The sequence below is a fragment of the Phyllobates terribilis genome, unplaced genomic scaffold (genome assembly GCF_046119375.1).
Source record: "Phyllobates terribilis strain yellow unplaced genomic scaffold, ASM4611937v1 Scaffold_453__1_contigs__length_1468511, whole genome shotgun sequence".
In the NCBI taxonomy this organism is placed as follows: Eukaryota; Metazoa; Chordata; class Amphibia; order Anura; family Dendrobatidae; genus Phyllobates; species Phyllobates terribilis.
In genome coordinates this window covers 1,275,433-1,290,385 of record NW_027363213.1, presented here as the reverse complement: position 1 = coordinate 1,290,385, position 14,953 = coordinate 1,275,433, and the positions used below count along the sequence as shown (strand labels likewise).

Below are 14,953 nucleotides of genomic sequence, written 5' to 3'. Positions count from 1 at the left end.
ATAGACCCACCTTCCATAAAGCTAATTCTCATCTCATTTACCGACACTGGAATCGGCATTATCTATACTGCAGGAGATATTCATTACACGTGACATGAGAAATAACTACTTTATGATGAGGACGAAATCTTCATCGTCTACTACGGCTGTAGAAACATATTTGGCCAGAGTCCGTCACTGACTACATCTCCACCGGCCGTCTATATGAATGTTTCCAGTCTTCCCCGGACTGTAATCTTCTATCATGTTAGATCTCAGGTCTGATTCACACTCAGAAGTTTGAGGCATTAATAAAAGCTTGTTTGTAAGAACACAAAGACAGGAGTTATTTGATACCAAAGTTTCCATGTACAGTGTTTTATAGGGTTTATTTCTGGCCTTAGGTTTTCCTATAATACAAGAAAAACTCCATAAAAAAAGCAGATATTAAAATCAGAAAAAAGGAGGAATGACCCAGTGTATCAGGCTATAAACTTGAATAAAACAAAGCTTTTATTGAGCCATTAAAAAATGCTGCTACCACCATAATAAGTCTTAGTGCACACAAGGATCACAGCTGTCTCGACCTATGCGTTTTGACGCGCAGTCTTAATCATGGTCTGTCTGAACTGTGGACTAGTGAGCATATAAAGGTAGGTTGTAATTAAAGATAATAGTTATCATGTGCTCACTAGTCTCTGTGGTCAGTATGATTAGCATAGACAAAAGTGAAATAAAAATGTTAGTGACACATATTACCCTCTAAAATTAATATCATTGACATGTAGAAAAAATAAAAATATTTGTGATTCAAATATAGAATAAATATAAAAACTAGCGATATACCATGTCCAAGGTGTAAACAAAACTGTCATTAATATTGTAGCATTAGATCCTGCCTGAGATTCAATCCAAAGGGTACTCGGGTTTCTAACATAAAAATCCAATATGGTTCCCTATTTAGCAGTTTGCGTCTATGGTCTCCCCCCCCGGATAGGTCTATACACTCTTTCTATGCCTTCAAATTTCAGTGCTGAAACTTCCCATTTATGGAACGTTCGGAAATGTGTTGACGCTGCTGAAATATTTGTGGCCAAAGGATTAACCGCATCAGATATGTGTCCTCTAATCCGTAGTATTAAAGGGCCGGTAGTACAACCAATGTATTGGATCTTACAGGTAATACATTCAACAAGGTATATAACCCAGGGTGTGCTGCAATTAATAAAGTCATGTATTTTGTGTATACGATTATTATGCAGTGAGGTAAAAGTATCCTTTGTCACTGTGTGTGAACACGCTTTACAGCGGCTCGCTCCGCATTTGAAAAAAACGCTAAGGTTTAACCAGGTAGTAGATTCAGAATGCCTATGCTCCTCACTCAGGAAAAGACTGGGGGACAGGGTGGTACCACAGCCACAAACCGAATATCATTGATAGGAATTGTATTAAGCCCCGGATCCTGGGGTAACATTGGTATGTATTTCTTTATAATGGACACCACTTTGTTATACTGCGGACTATAAGTTGTAGAGAAGTTTCACATCCCAAACCTTTTTTCCGCTCCTTATTTTTTAGAAGATCCTTACGTTCTAGGCTCGATACCATTTTGTATGATTTTATAAGATTCCAATCAGGATAACCTCTGTTTGCCAATCTGTCATAAACTTCACTGGCTTCCATATCAAACGCAGTATTATCCGTACAATTTAGTTTCGCCCTAATTAACGCCCTATATGGAATATTGCGCTTGATATGCAGCGGATGGTAAGAATTGGCCTGCAGAATACTGTTACTGGCAATCTCTTTTCATATGGTGTTATTTTTACAGTATTGAGATATTTGTCACCGTTCAATTTAAGATCCAAAAAATTTATTTCTCTAGAATCAAAACAATGTGTGAATCTCAAATTGAAATCATTGTTGTTGAGATTTTCTGCAAATTTCAACACCTCCTCCTGTGTGCATCCCCACATCAGGAGGAGGTCGTCGATAAATCGACCGTACCATATGATTTTTGGGCTGTAAATATTGCTCTCATTGGAAATGTGTTGCTCCTCCCATTTGGACATTAATCCAATGACGGCGAAAATTTGCTACCCATTCTTACTCCTCTCCTTTGTAAAAAAAAAAAAAAATTGGATTGTCAAAGCAGAAATAATTATGATCCAGAAGAAATTTGACACGATAATGAAATCTTTTATTTCGACTGTATAGGTGCTATAGGTATCCAAGTGATAGTTCAGGCTAGTTAATGCTACACTCTGTGGTATGGATGGATATAGAGCTACACACGTGGTCAAAATTGTTGGTACCCCTCGTTTAATTAAAGAAAAACTCACAATGGTCGCAGAAATACCTTGACTCTGACAAAAGTAATAATAAATTAAAAATATTAGAAAATGAACAAATGAAAGTCAGACATTGCATCTCAACCCTGCTTCCACAGAATTTAAAAAAAAATTAAACTCATGAAATAGGCCTGGACAAAAATGATGGTACTCTTAACTTAATATTTTGTTGAACAACCTTTTGAGGCAATCACTGCAATCAAACGATTCCTGTAACTGTCAATGAGACGCCTGCACGTCTCGAAAGGTATTTTGGCCTCTCCTCATGAGCAAACTGCTCCAGTTGTCTCGCGTTTGAAGGTTGCCTTTTCCAGACGGCATGTTTCAGCTCTTTCCAAGGATGCTCAATAGGATTTAGGTCAGGGCTCATAGAAGCCACTTCAGAATAGTCCAATGTTTTCCTCTTAGCCATTCTTGGGTGTTTTTAGCTGTGTGTTTTGGGTCATTATCCTGTTGCAAGACCCATGACCTGCGACTGAGACCAAGCTTTCTGACACTGGGCAGCACATTTCTCTCTAGAATCCCTTGATAGTCTTGAGATTTCATTGTACCCTGCACAGATTCAAGACACCCTGTGCCAGATGCAGCAAAGCAGCCCCAGAACATAACAGAGCCTCAACCATGTTTCACAGTAGGGACAGTGTTCTTTTCTTGATATGCTTCATTTTTCAGTCTGTGAACATAGAGTTGATGTGCATTGCCAAAAACTTTCATTTTTGTCTCATCTGTCCATAGGACATTCTCCCAGAAGCTTTGTCGTTTGTCAACATGTAGCTTGGCAAATTCCAGTCTGGCTTTTTTATGATTTTTTTTCAACAATGGTGCTCTCCTTGGTCCTCTCCCATGAAGTCAACTTTGGATCAAACGACGGATGGTGCGATCTGACACTGATGTTCCTTGAGCTTTAAGTTCACCTTTAATCTCTTTAGAAGTTATCCTGGGCTCTTTTTTGTTACCATTCGTATGATCCGTCTCTTTGATTTGTCATCAATTTTCCTCCTGCGGCCACGTCCAGGGAGGTTGGCTACAGTCCCATGGATCTTAAATTTCTGAATAATATGTGCACCTGTAGTCACAGGAACATCAAGCTGCTTGGAGATGATCTTATAACCTTTACCTTTAACATGCTTGTCTATAATTTTCTAATCTCCTGAGACTACTTTTTCCTTTGCTTCCTCTAGTCCATGTTGAGTGTGGTACACACCATGTCAGCAAACAGCACAGTGAGTATCTGTAGCCCTATATACAGGCCCGCTGACTGATTACAAGATTGTAGACACCTGTGATGCTAATTAGTGGACACAACTTGATTTAACATGTCCCTTTTGTCACATTATTTTCAGGGGTACCATATTTTCTGTCCAGGCCTATTTCATGAGTTTATTTTTTTTCAAAATTCTGTGGAAGCAGGGTTGAAAAGTAATGTCTGACTTTCATTTGTCATTTTCATAGGTTTTTAATTTATTATTACTTTTGTCAAATTCAAGTTATTTCTGTGACCATTGTGGGTTTTTCTTTCATTAAACGAGGGGTACCAACAATTTTGACCACGTGTGTATAATAACGCATAATAGCCAGTGATAATTTTCTTGCTATAGAAAAATCTTTAAATACAGTAGCCACAAATTTAGAGTCACTAATGTAGCTGGGAATTTCTTGCACTAGTGGTTGAAGATAGAAATCTATCTACACACTCAGTCTCTCTCCCATAGAATCTAAGCCCGCTACTATTGGTCTGGGTGGTGGTGGAAATATGTTTTTGTGGTTCTTAGGAAATTAATGATATATAGGTATGAAAGGTTGTTCCACATAGAGCTGTTCCGCCAGTTTTTTTATCCAAGGCTCCTGTACTCAAACCTTCTTGTAGCAATATAAATTCCATATTGAAATCATTGGTGGGGTCTCTGGTTAGTTCCAAATACACATCAGTGTTTTTTGTTTCTTAAATTAATCAAATTGAGCTTGAGCTAAATAGAATTTAATACCACTATTGTGCCCCACTCGTCTGCTTGTCGCACTGTCAAACTCATATTAATTTTGAGTTCCCTCAGGGCAATTTTTTCTTTTCTAGTTAGATTGTTATTTTTATTTCCCTTATGAGTGATTTAATTATTTTAGAGAACCCAAATCCTTTTCAATAAGATCCTGAACTGGTCTAAAACCATGGAACGTGATTGAAGTGGATTAAAGGATGGATTTCCCCTATGAAACAGATTATTCAGAGAGGTATCAGATTCCATAGATTCCCTCTCCAATGATTTCAATTATAATAACACCTTTTGTTCTGAAAAAGATTTGTTAGGAGTAATATCAGAATTAACTGTTGCAACATCAGTAATATTTTCAACATCATTATCAGAGCTATCAAAATGACATTTCACAGTAAGGTTCCGCGCCAGTCTATTACCAGCCAAAATTGCTCTAAATACATCAAACTCATTGGTACGGGCAAAACTTAGGCCTTTCACTAAAAGTGATAATTGTTCCTCTGATAACACAAAACTGGACAAATTCCAAATCGCTAGCTCTAATAGCGGTGGTTTCTGTTCCGGGTGGTATATCTGTTTCCGCTTGTGTTTGCGGCCCCCCTTTCCTCCGTTTTTTGGCATGCTAGTAGATGTATTTTGCTGGATACTTCTGCTGGTCATAAATTGCTGATTTTCACTTGCCGAGCTTACTGAGGAATCTGAATGTTCATCTGATCTGATGTAGGAAAGGTAGAAGAAAAATCTGTAGAAACATCCATACCCTTGAAACTGACTTTGGCAGGTTTTGTTGTATGTTTGTAGGGACGTTTTTTTAGAATAGAAAATGGACCTTTATTCCAATCATACACTTTGTTCTGTGAGTAATCCTCACTATCATGTTTGAATTTTGTTTTTTTAATGTTGATAATAAAATCTTCTATCATCGCTAAATTAGCTTTCAGTTTGTCATTATGGCTAGTGAAATCCTTGTTGTGCACAAATGTTTCCAATGAGGATTGGATACTTTTTATTTCTGTTTTAGTTTTTGTAAATTCTAGCTCCTCATATTTCAGGATTAACCCATCAACTTCAATGAACAATCGCTAAGGATGCAGTTCCACTCTGTGTGAAATGTCTCATCATACAGGGCTGAGGCCACTTATTTTAGCCTTAATCCCCTTGGTATCATCTCCTTTTTCACATACATTTCCAGAGTTGTAAAATCCCAGCAGATTTTTAATTCTTGTGATTTTTAAATCTCAGGCAGGATCTAATGCTACAATATTAGTGACAGTTTTGTTCACACCTTGGACATGGTATATCGCTAGTTTTTATATTTATTCTATATTTGTATCAAATATTTTTATTTTTTCTACAAGTTAATGATATTAATTTTAGAGGGTAATAATATGTGTCACTAATGTTTTTATTTCACTTTTGTCTATGCTAATCATACTGACCTCAGAGACTAGTGAGCACATGATGACTATTATCTTTAATTACAACCTACCTTTAGGCTGCGTGCCCACGTTGCGGATTACAAGCGTTTTTGATGCGGAATTTCCGCAGCGGAAACGCTTGTAAAACGCTTGGTAATCCGCACCCCATGGTCCCCAATGGGATTCCGCAAGTTCTATGCACATGCTGCGGATTTTTCCGCAGCGTTTATGCTGCGTTCAAAAATCCGCAGCATGTCAATTAATTCTGCGTTTCCGCAAGCGGAATTGCCTTTGTCCAATGCATAAAAAAAGCAAGGCAATTCCGCATGTGGAAAACGCGCGATAAACGCGAGAAAAAAGCGTGATAAACGCGTGCGGAATTCCGCATGCGTTTTTCCGGGAGAGGACTTGCAGAAATGAAGCAGAAATTTTCTGCTTCATTTCTGCAACGTGGGCACATAGCCTTATATGCTCACTAGTCCACAGTTCAGACAGACCATGATTAAGACTGCACGTCGAAAAGCGCAGGTCGAGACAGCTGTGATCCTTGTGTGCACTAAGACTTATTATGGTGGTAGCAGCATTTTTTAATGGCTCCATAAAAGCTATGTTTTATTCAAGTTTATAGCCTGATATGCTGGATCATTCCTCCTATTTTCTGATTCATGAACCAGGCTGCTCTGGCTGGATCCGCGCGAGGCTGATACTGCACCACACCCCAAAGGTGAGTGGACTTTACTGACCTTTTTTTTCTCAGATATTAAAATGTTTCAAAAGAAAACTGCCACCAACAATCCTTGTAATAAGAAAAAAACCTGCAAAAAGCACAAGACACATTTTGTTACTTTTTAACAAGTTAAACATTTGTTTTAAAAGAAATTAAGTCTTTTGAGCACCAGAACAGATGTACACCGCAGGGATGGCACAGGTACGGCTGCTACACCAACCCTGGCAGTCTAACCATTTACTGCTGTCAAATGCAAACATGGCATCTAATAAGGTTTGACAGAGTTTGGCTCAATGCCCCTCTTCCCCAAGTACTCGATAGTATGGGGCTGCCTAGTTACTACGATACTTAAATGCCTAATAATGGTGTCTGGGCCTGCAATGTATGAAAGTCTATTAGGCTGCGCCAGAGGCAACATCCAATATGTTACTTTTTAATGCCTCCATACACATTAGACTAAAACACACGTAACTTTTTTTTTTTTGGGCAAACAGCTGTAAGATCGATTATTGTTTGCGGGTCGAGTGGCAGATTTTTTTTGGTACCATTTTGCACATATTTTTAGATCGCTTTTTATGCAGATTTTTCAGACCTAAAATGAACAAAAACCAGCAATACTGTAATTTTTTTCTATATTTTTTGCGCCATTCGCTGTGCAGTAAAAGTGATCAGACCGATTTGTTCGTCGGGTCGGTGCGATTACAGCAATACCAGATTTATATTTTTTGTGCTTTGCTATTTTTACAGACTAAAAATAATATTTTACAAAAATGAACTTGTTTTGGCATCGCCATTTTCTGAGAGTTGAAACTTTTTTATTTTTTTTGCCGAATGAGCTATATTAGGACTATTAGTTATATTAGGGCTTGTTTTTTGCGGTTTGGTGGTTTCATTTTTACCATTTTTTTTACATAACTTTTTGATCGCTAGTCAGTATGATGAATAAGCGATGTTTTGGTGTGCATTTATTTATTTTTTTTACAGTGTCCACGAAACAGAATAAATAACATGCCAGTTTTATAGAGCGGGTCATTCCGGACGCAGCGATACCAACTGTGTGTACTTTTTTTTGTTGTTTATTTTTGTTTTATCACAATCGCTGCGTTTTAAATGGCGAAACGGCTTTTCGTGATGTGTGCGTTTTTTTGTGTTTTTTACATACTTAATTTCACTGTGGGACATGTATAATTTTATTTTTTATCACTGCTCTCATAAACTGCAGTGCATGAGAATAGTCAGCTTATAGCTAGATCTCACAAACCACTTTACTCTGGGGTCATCACATGAAGTCAGGGTACCATGGTATCCATCGGGACCAGCTATTCTCATCGCAGGGGTCCGATGGTTACAAAGGGGGTCTTGTGACTCCCTTGTAACAATTTAAATACTGCTGTCGCGATTGACAGCGGCATTTAAGGGGTTCATCGGCCCCAATCGGTCGCAAAAACGTCCGGGGACGATACTGCAGGGTGTCAGCTGTCATAATGTTGTTAATGAGCTGACTGCACAATGTTAGTTAAGTCACATCCATAACAACCTTATTATACGCTATTATCCTATACACAGCAACGTAGATAGAAATCACAGGTCCCACAGGAATAGCTGTTCTTGAGGCCCCCAACCTCAAAAGAGCAAAAAATCATAATATATATATATATATATATATATATATATATCACAGTACAGACCAAAAGTTTGGACACACCTCATTTAAAGATTTTTCTGTATTTTCATGACTATGAAAATTGTACATTCACACTGAAGGCATCAAGACTATGAATTAACACATGTGGAATTATATACTTAACAAAAAAGTGTGAAACAACTGAAAATATGTCTTATATTCTAGGTTCTTCAAAGTAGCCACCTTTTGCTTTGATGACTGCTTTGCACACTCTTGGCATTCTCTTGATGAGCTTCAAGAGGTACTGCATAAGGGGCATAATGGGGGCATTACACTGTGTGGGGGCATCATACATCCTGCATAAGGGGCATAATGGGGGCATTACACTGTGTGGGGGCATCATACATCCTGCATAAGGGGCATAATGGGGGCTTTACACTGTGTGGGGCATCATACATCCTGCATAAGGGGCATAATGGGGGCATTACACTGTGAGGGCATCATACATACTGCATAAGGGGCATAATGGGGGCATTACACTGTGGGGGGCATCATACATCCTGCATAAGGGGCATAATGGGGGCATTACACTGTGGGGGGCATCATACATCCTGCATAAGGGGCATAATGGGGGCATTACACTGTGGGGGGCATCATACATCCTGCATAAGGGGCATAATGGGGGCATTACACTTTGGGGGGCATCATACATCCTGCATAAGGGACATAATGGGGGCATTACACTGTGGGGGCAGTAAAGGGGTCCTGTACTATGAGAACAATACGTTTCCTCCCTTCCTGTCTCCATAGTTGGGTCGTATGTATCTATTACAGGAAACAGAACAAAAACCTTATGATTCTTATAAAGGGGCAACACAAGACCCCAAAAGAGTCTCCGTGCTGAAGGGGTTAATGCCCCCTGCGCCCAGTAATGGGGGATCTCCACATACCTCCACCTGCAGAGCCGCCACCACATATATGGCTGCTCTGTGCGCACAGGAGCTGTGATGAGGTCACAGGAGGGGAGGAGTCAGGGGTCACATGATCAGGGACCTCAGTGGATGCAGGACTCTGCTGTGCTGGTTGTCATGGTGCTGGATGAGCTGAAGTTTATGTGTGGGGTCAGGAGGGGTTTACAGTGTGGATGTAGCAGAGCCGCGTGTGTGCGAGGCGTGCAGAGCAGTGTATATATGGAGCCCTGTGTGTATGCTGTATACAGCTGTATACCCCCCAGGTTCGGTCGAGACACCGCGGCTCTTTATCAGACTGTAGAAGAACTGACACTGGACAATCGGTAAAACTGCGGTCGGACGTCTCTTGTTTCTCGCACAGATATTGATAACATAAGATGGAGTCAGACTAACCCTCCTACAAAACCTGATAACAAAGTCATTACTACAGGACTGGATGAGAAAGGGATTTATTCTATAAGAAGCGCTGGGGCCACAAATGAGAGAATCCGGGCCCCGTGGCTGGATACTCCAGACCCCCGGCGTGTTAGGAGCAGACGGGGTCTTTGTCCCTGGAGCTTCTCTGCTCGGTATAATGAGACTCTGATCTTGTTCTTATAAAGAGGGTTGGAGTAGAATAGAAGCTGCCTGAATATGAGGACCTTGTCTGATCTCTATGTCCTTGTGTACAGAGCTATGGAGATAGCGCTATTCTCTGTATAATAGATGTGATGTCGCTGGAGCCCTAATATTCCTGTACAGGGGTCTCTGTAGAGATAATCTTACCCCAGCATTATGGATTGGGAGAAGGGAAAAAGGGATTGGGGACATTTTATTGTAATTTCCCTTTAAAAAAATGTAATAAAAAAATAACTGATTATAGAAAGTGTTTCGTTTTCCCACCATGTTGTCTGTAGGAGAAGTAAAGAGCCGAAGCTGAAGAAGCTTTATCTCCAGAAGTCTACAAAAGAGGGAGGATTGGCAACTCCAAATGTCCTTGTCTAGTTTGGGATTGGGAGTTAGGAAAAGAGGCAGGAGGACATTTTGGGATTTGTTTTGGTGGGTGGGGGCAAGAGATGCAATATTTGTCCGTATAGTGTAAATATATGACTACAGTTAGATCCAGAAATATTTGGACAGTGAATCTTTGTGTTTTCAGCTCTGCAGGCCGCTAATCTGGATTTAAAGTGAAACAATAGTGATGAGCAAGCACTAAAATGCTCGGATGCTCGTTGCTCGGGTCGAGCAAATTGCAGTGCTTTTATGCTGGACCCAAGCTATGAGCCCAATGTAAGTCTATGGGAAACTAGAGCATTTTTCAGGCGGCTGCCTCCGGCGGTCTGCAGGGGGCCTAAAAATTGCCCAAATCGATGGGAACAGTGCTCAAATGACATGGGAACAGCATGGGGAAGACCCCTGGAAGAATTTCTGACTCCCAGGTCACTGCTGTCAACATCGTTGTCAAAGGTATTACACCACTTTTACGGACTCACAATAAAACATACAAAAATGAAACCAAAATGGATTTTCCTGGGAAATATGTTAAGGAACATCCTTTCCAGGGTAAAGACTTGTATATAAGGCAAAATAAATAAGCAAAAACAAAAATACTCCTCCACACCTTGGGCTATGTTCACATGTAGCGTTTTTGATGCGTTTTTGCACTTTTGCATTGCTTTCAACAAAGACAAATGCATTCACTGGGAAATATAATTTTAACATTTTACAACCTTATCTGGCCATGTGGTGTGTGACACATCATCAGACACATGCATACAGTGCTGAAAAGACATGGGTACAGCATGGGGAAGACCTCTGGAAGCATCTCTGACTCCCAGGTCACTGCGTAAAACCATAGTCATCAGACGTGATCCTATATTACTGCGGTAATAATACAGACATTTTTGGCAACGTGACAAATATTAAACGCCATTTAAAATGGGCAAGGCGCGTGACAAGGGAGGGGGAAGTGGACATGCACGCCAATGCCGTGGGCAACATGAAACTGCCTTCTGAGGGAGCAAAACAGGCACCCACATCATGTCGAACTACCTTCCTGTCCCAATTTCTAGGGGGCCGTGTAATACCACTCTTGAAGCCAGAGCAGTGTGAAAAGGTTGTTGGTTGGTGTTAGAAAAACTAACACTTCCTTACTTTAGGTAAGGGTACGGTGAGAATAGAGACGAAAACAATCTTGAATTGTGTGGATAAAACAAAAGCTTATTTAATGTTCATTCAAAGGTGGTTACAAAAATGAAGAAAATATTTCATAGCACATAAAAAGAAGAATCAGGTTAGAAGAGAGAAAGGAAACAATTATAGGTTCTTACATATCCAGTATAGAAGCATGATCCGTGTTGGAGATACTCGAGGAATGAGTGATCTCCCCCATTCAATTCTGGCTCTCCTTATATACCATCTCGCCTCATAGACATACATTGGAGAATATTTTTAGTTTCATAACCCAATATGGCGACTTGCTGATATATTAGTAGCTTCTACCATATTAGAACGAAACTAGTAACTCGTGACATATGCATTTTGGCTACGTGCACATCACCTCATGTTGGTATATTTTAAACATATGGCTAGTGACCTTTAAGGATCGCTAGTTATCTCCAAATAACCCATATTGACAAACTGAACAGGTTTCTACCAAGGTCCCAGAATAACCCCAGTCTTTCTCTATATTTGAATCTAAGCATGGTTACAGCCCAAGCATGTTAAAGCTTATGCATGTATCTTTCTATCATAAGAAATTTATTTTACAGTCCCCCCAATTATGAGTTAAAAAATATCATAATCAATCCTAAACTCATTCTCTCACCATTCATATCACATTAATTCTTTATTCTGAAAACCTGGTATCAAAACCTGTATTGAATGTCATCTGAGTTCCCAAAATCTTCTAATTAAAAATTCACTCAAAGAGTTATACTTTTTCTTTTTAACATTTCTCTTAAAATATCATCCTCGTTTTTTATTTCTATATCTTTTTGCATATTTTCTTAATTTTACACATGATAAAAATCTGAATAATACACAGCAAGACCAAAATAAATATGATTACAATTGGATTTGTTAATACATTTTCTGCAGCCATTTTTGCTGAAGACTGTGACCAACTAGTTACTGATCTTCCTAGATTTCTCCACCAAGATGAGCCTGACATACTTGTCCATTCATGTTCAACATAATTTGTTACCTTGTTCATGTCTGAATACAATTTCAGCTTCTTTTAGTTGTTTTGTTAATACATTTAACAAACCTTTGTCTTTCTTTATCTCATTTGTCCACATATTCCAAGGGGAATTATATATTTGTGACAAACTGAACTGTATCGGAAGGATTTTCTGATTTCTTGTCCCTATTGACGTAATATTAATACTTCCTTCCTTCTTGTAGATATTTTTCACATTTCCCTCGATATAATATAAACCTATGGTCAGATTTTCAGCATGTACACAAGATGAGAAGAATGCAGAAACAACTTCTTTTTCGGACATAACTAGTAAACAAATTTTGTTTGATCCTATTGGAGTCACCAAGTCATGTATCGTGTGCATATTCTCAACTCTGGCATGATATGAGGTATGATTATGGAAACACGAGTTATAAATGACTTTATCCTGTCCAGGTAGACACATTACCTTAGAAACGAAATGTAAGCATGAAGAAATGTCTAATTGTTCAGTGTTTGTACCATCAAATGCTAAATCTGTGTCCTGTAATAGATAATACAGCAATTGTGTATTACTAACAGGAATGCCCAGAACAGTTATAGGAACCATGGTTTCTTCTTTTCCCGATATTGGGATTAGTGATGTTCCTATACAAATGTTCTGTTCACATCCTAACCACTTATTTACCCACAAATCTGTGTGATTTAACGCAAAATTATATTCTGCAGGCAAATTTCTCATTATTCCTAAAGGTGTAATTCCACTTTGCAATGCCTGTGCAATCATTTTCAGATTGGTGGAGTATTCAATCTGAATTTCTAGACATGCTCTGGCCACTTGGGATTCCTGTTCACTTTCTATTAGAGCTAAAGAAGCATCTTGTAGATGTGACACTGAAGATCCCAGCACAGCAGCAGTGTTCAAAACCATCTTCTCAAGGAGTTGATTCAAACTTTTCTGAACTTTTACCCCTTTACCTCCAATATACCCAATATTTTCCAAATCTGATTTAAGTGTATGAATGTCCATAGTATTAATGAAACTTCTCACTGGTCCTAATCCCCCCAAAATACCTTCTAATATCCCCCTCTTACTTCTAACCTGTGTTGAAATTCTTTTTCCAAACCATTGTTCTATTCCCATCTCCATGTTAATGAGATGTGATTGACATTGGGGATATCTGGAAGATATTTTCCAATTAGTCATATTGAAAGTCCATATCATAGTCATAAATACTCCATCTCTCAATAGAGATTTAGATTGGAATTGATTGAATTGTTAAGGAGTAGATGGTTGAAACCTTGTCTGTGTACATACATTATCTACTGCTGACCAAACATTTACATTTACATCTTTGCATTGTTTGTAATTATTTTTAGTTAAAACGCAACATTGATAAAGTCCAGAATCCTTAGCGGATGGATTATCTAGAGAAAAAACTAAATTCTTATCCAACCATCTCACGTTCCTGGATTGACCTCTATGTATAACATTTGTTGGACCATTTAAAAAAGTTCCAAATAATTTGGGTGGGAGACGAGACAGGTCCAACGGAGCCACATTCATCACTTTGGAGGGATCGATGATATGCATATGCTTCTCCTCTTGGTTGGAGGACAGGAAGGATCGGGACAAAGCATCGGCTTTAATGTTCTTGTCAGCAGGGCGGTAATGTCGAGTGAAGTTGAAACGGGCAAAGCACAAAGACCATCGAGCCTGACGTGGATTGAGTCTGCGCATTTTGTAGATATGCCAGGTTTTTGTGGTCAGTGTAGATGACCACCGGGTGCAGAGCTCCCTCTAGCAGGTGACGCCACTCCTCCAGTGCCAATTTGATGGCCAGCTGTTCTCGGTCTCCTATGCAGTAGTTGTGCTCGGACGAGGAGAAGAGCTTGGAGAAGAAGCCGCAGGTTACCATTCTCCCGGATGGAGACTTCTGGGTGAGCACCGCTCCTGCTCCGGAAGAGGAAGCATCAACCTCTAGAAAGAACTTTGTTGCAATTCGGACGGTGCAGCACTGGGGCAGAAGAGAAGGCTTGTTTTAAAGAGAGGAAGGCCTCCTCCGCTTCGGACGTCCATTCCTTAGGATTTGCTCCCTTATGGGTGAGCGCTGAGATGGGAGCAGTCCAGGAAGAGAAATGTGGGATGAAGAGGCGGTAATAGTTAGTGAAGCCCAGGAATCGCTGAATCGCCTTCAACCCCTCCGGTCGGGGCCACTTTAAGACGGCAGAGACCTTCTCGGGGTCCATCCGTAGACCAGTCTTAGGGGTAATATAGCCCAGGAACGTAAGAGAGGTTTGCTCGAAGAGGCATTTTTCAAATTTTGCGTATAAGTGGTTCTGCCTGAGCCTAAGCAGAACCTGACGAACATCCCTCCGGTGTGTGGATAGGTCCGGAGAGAAGACCAAGATGTCGTCCAGGTATACCACCACGCATGAGTATAAGAGATCACGAAAGATGTCATTAACTAGTTCTTGGAAGACAGCTGGAGCGTTACCGAGACCGAAGGGCATCACACGGTACTCGTAGTGGCCGTCCCGGGTATTGAATGCCGTCTTCCACTCGTCTCCCTGGCGGTTCCGAACCAAGTTGTACTCCCTGCGAAGATTGAGCTTAATGAAGATCTTCGCGCCTTTAAGGTGATCGAACAGTTCAGAGATGAGCGGCAGGGGGTACTTATTTTTGATGGTAATCTGGTTGAGTCCCCTATAATCAATACAGGGACTCAGAGAGC

At 40.0% G+C, this 14,953-nt stretch overlaps 1 protein-coding gene across 1 annotated transcript in view; it reads right to left on the bottom strand.

Annotated features, from left to right (window-relative positions):
* Positions 1–14,953, bottom strand: part of LOC141229036 (oocyte zinc finger protein XlCOF29-like) — a 242,596-nt gene that overhangs the window by 710 nt on the left and 226,933 nt on the right. The window lies entirely within an intron of this gene.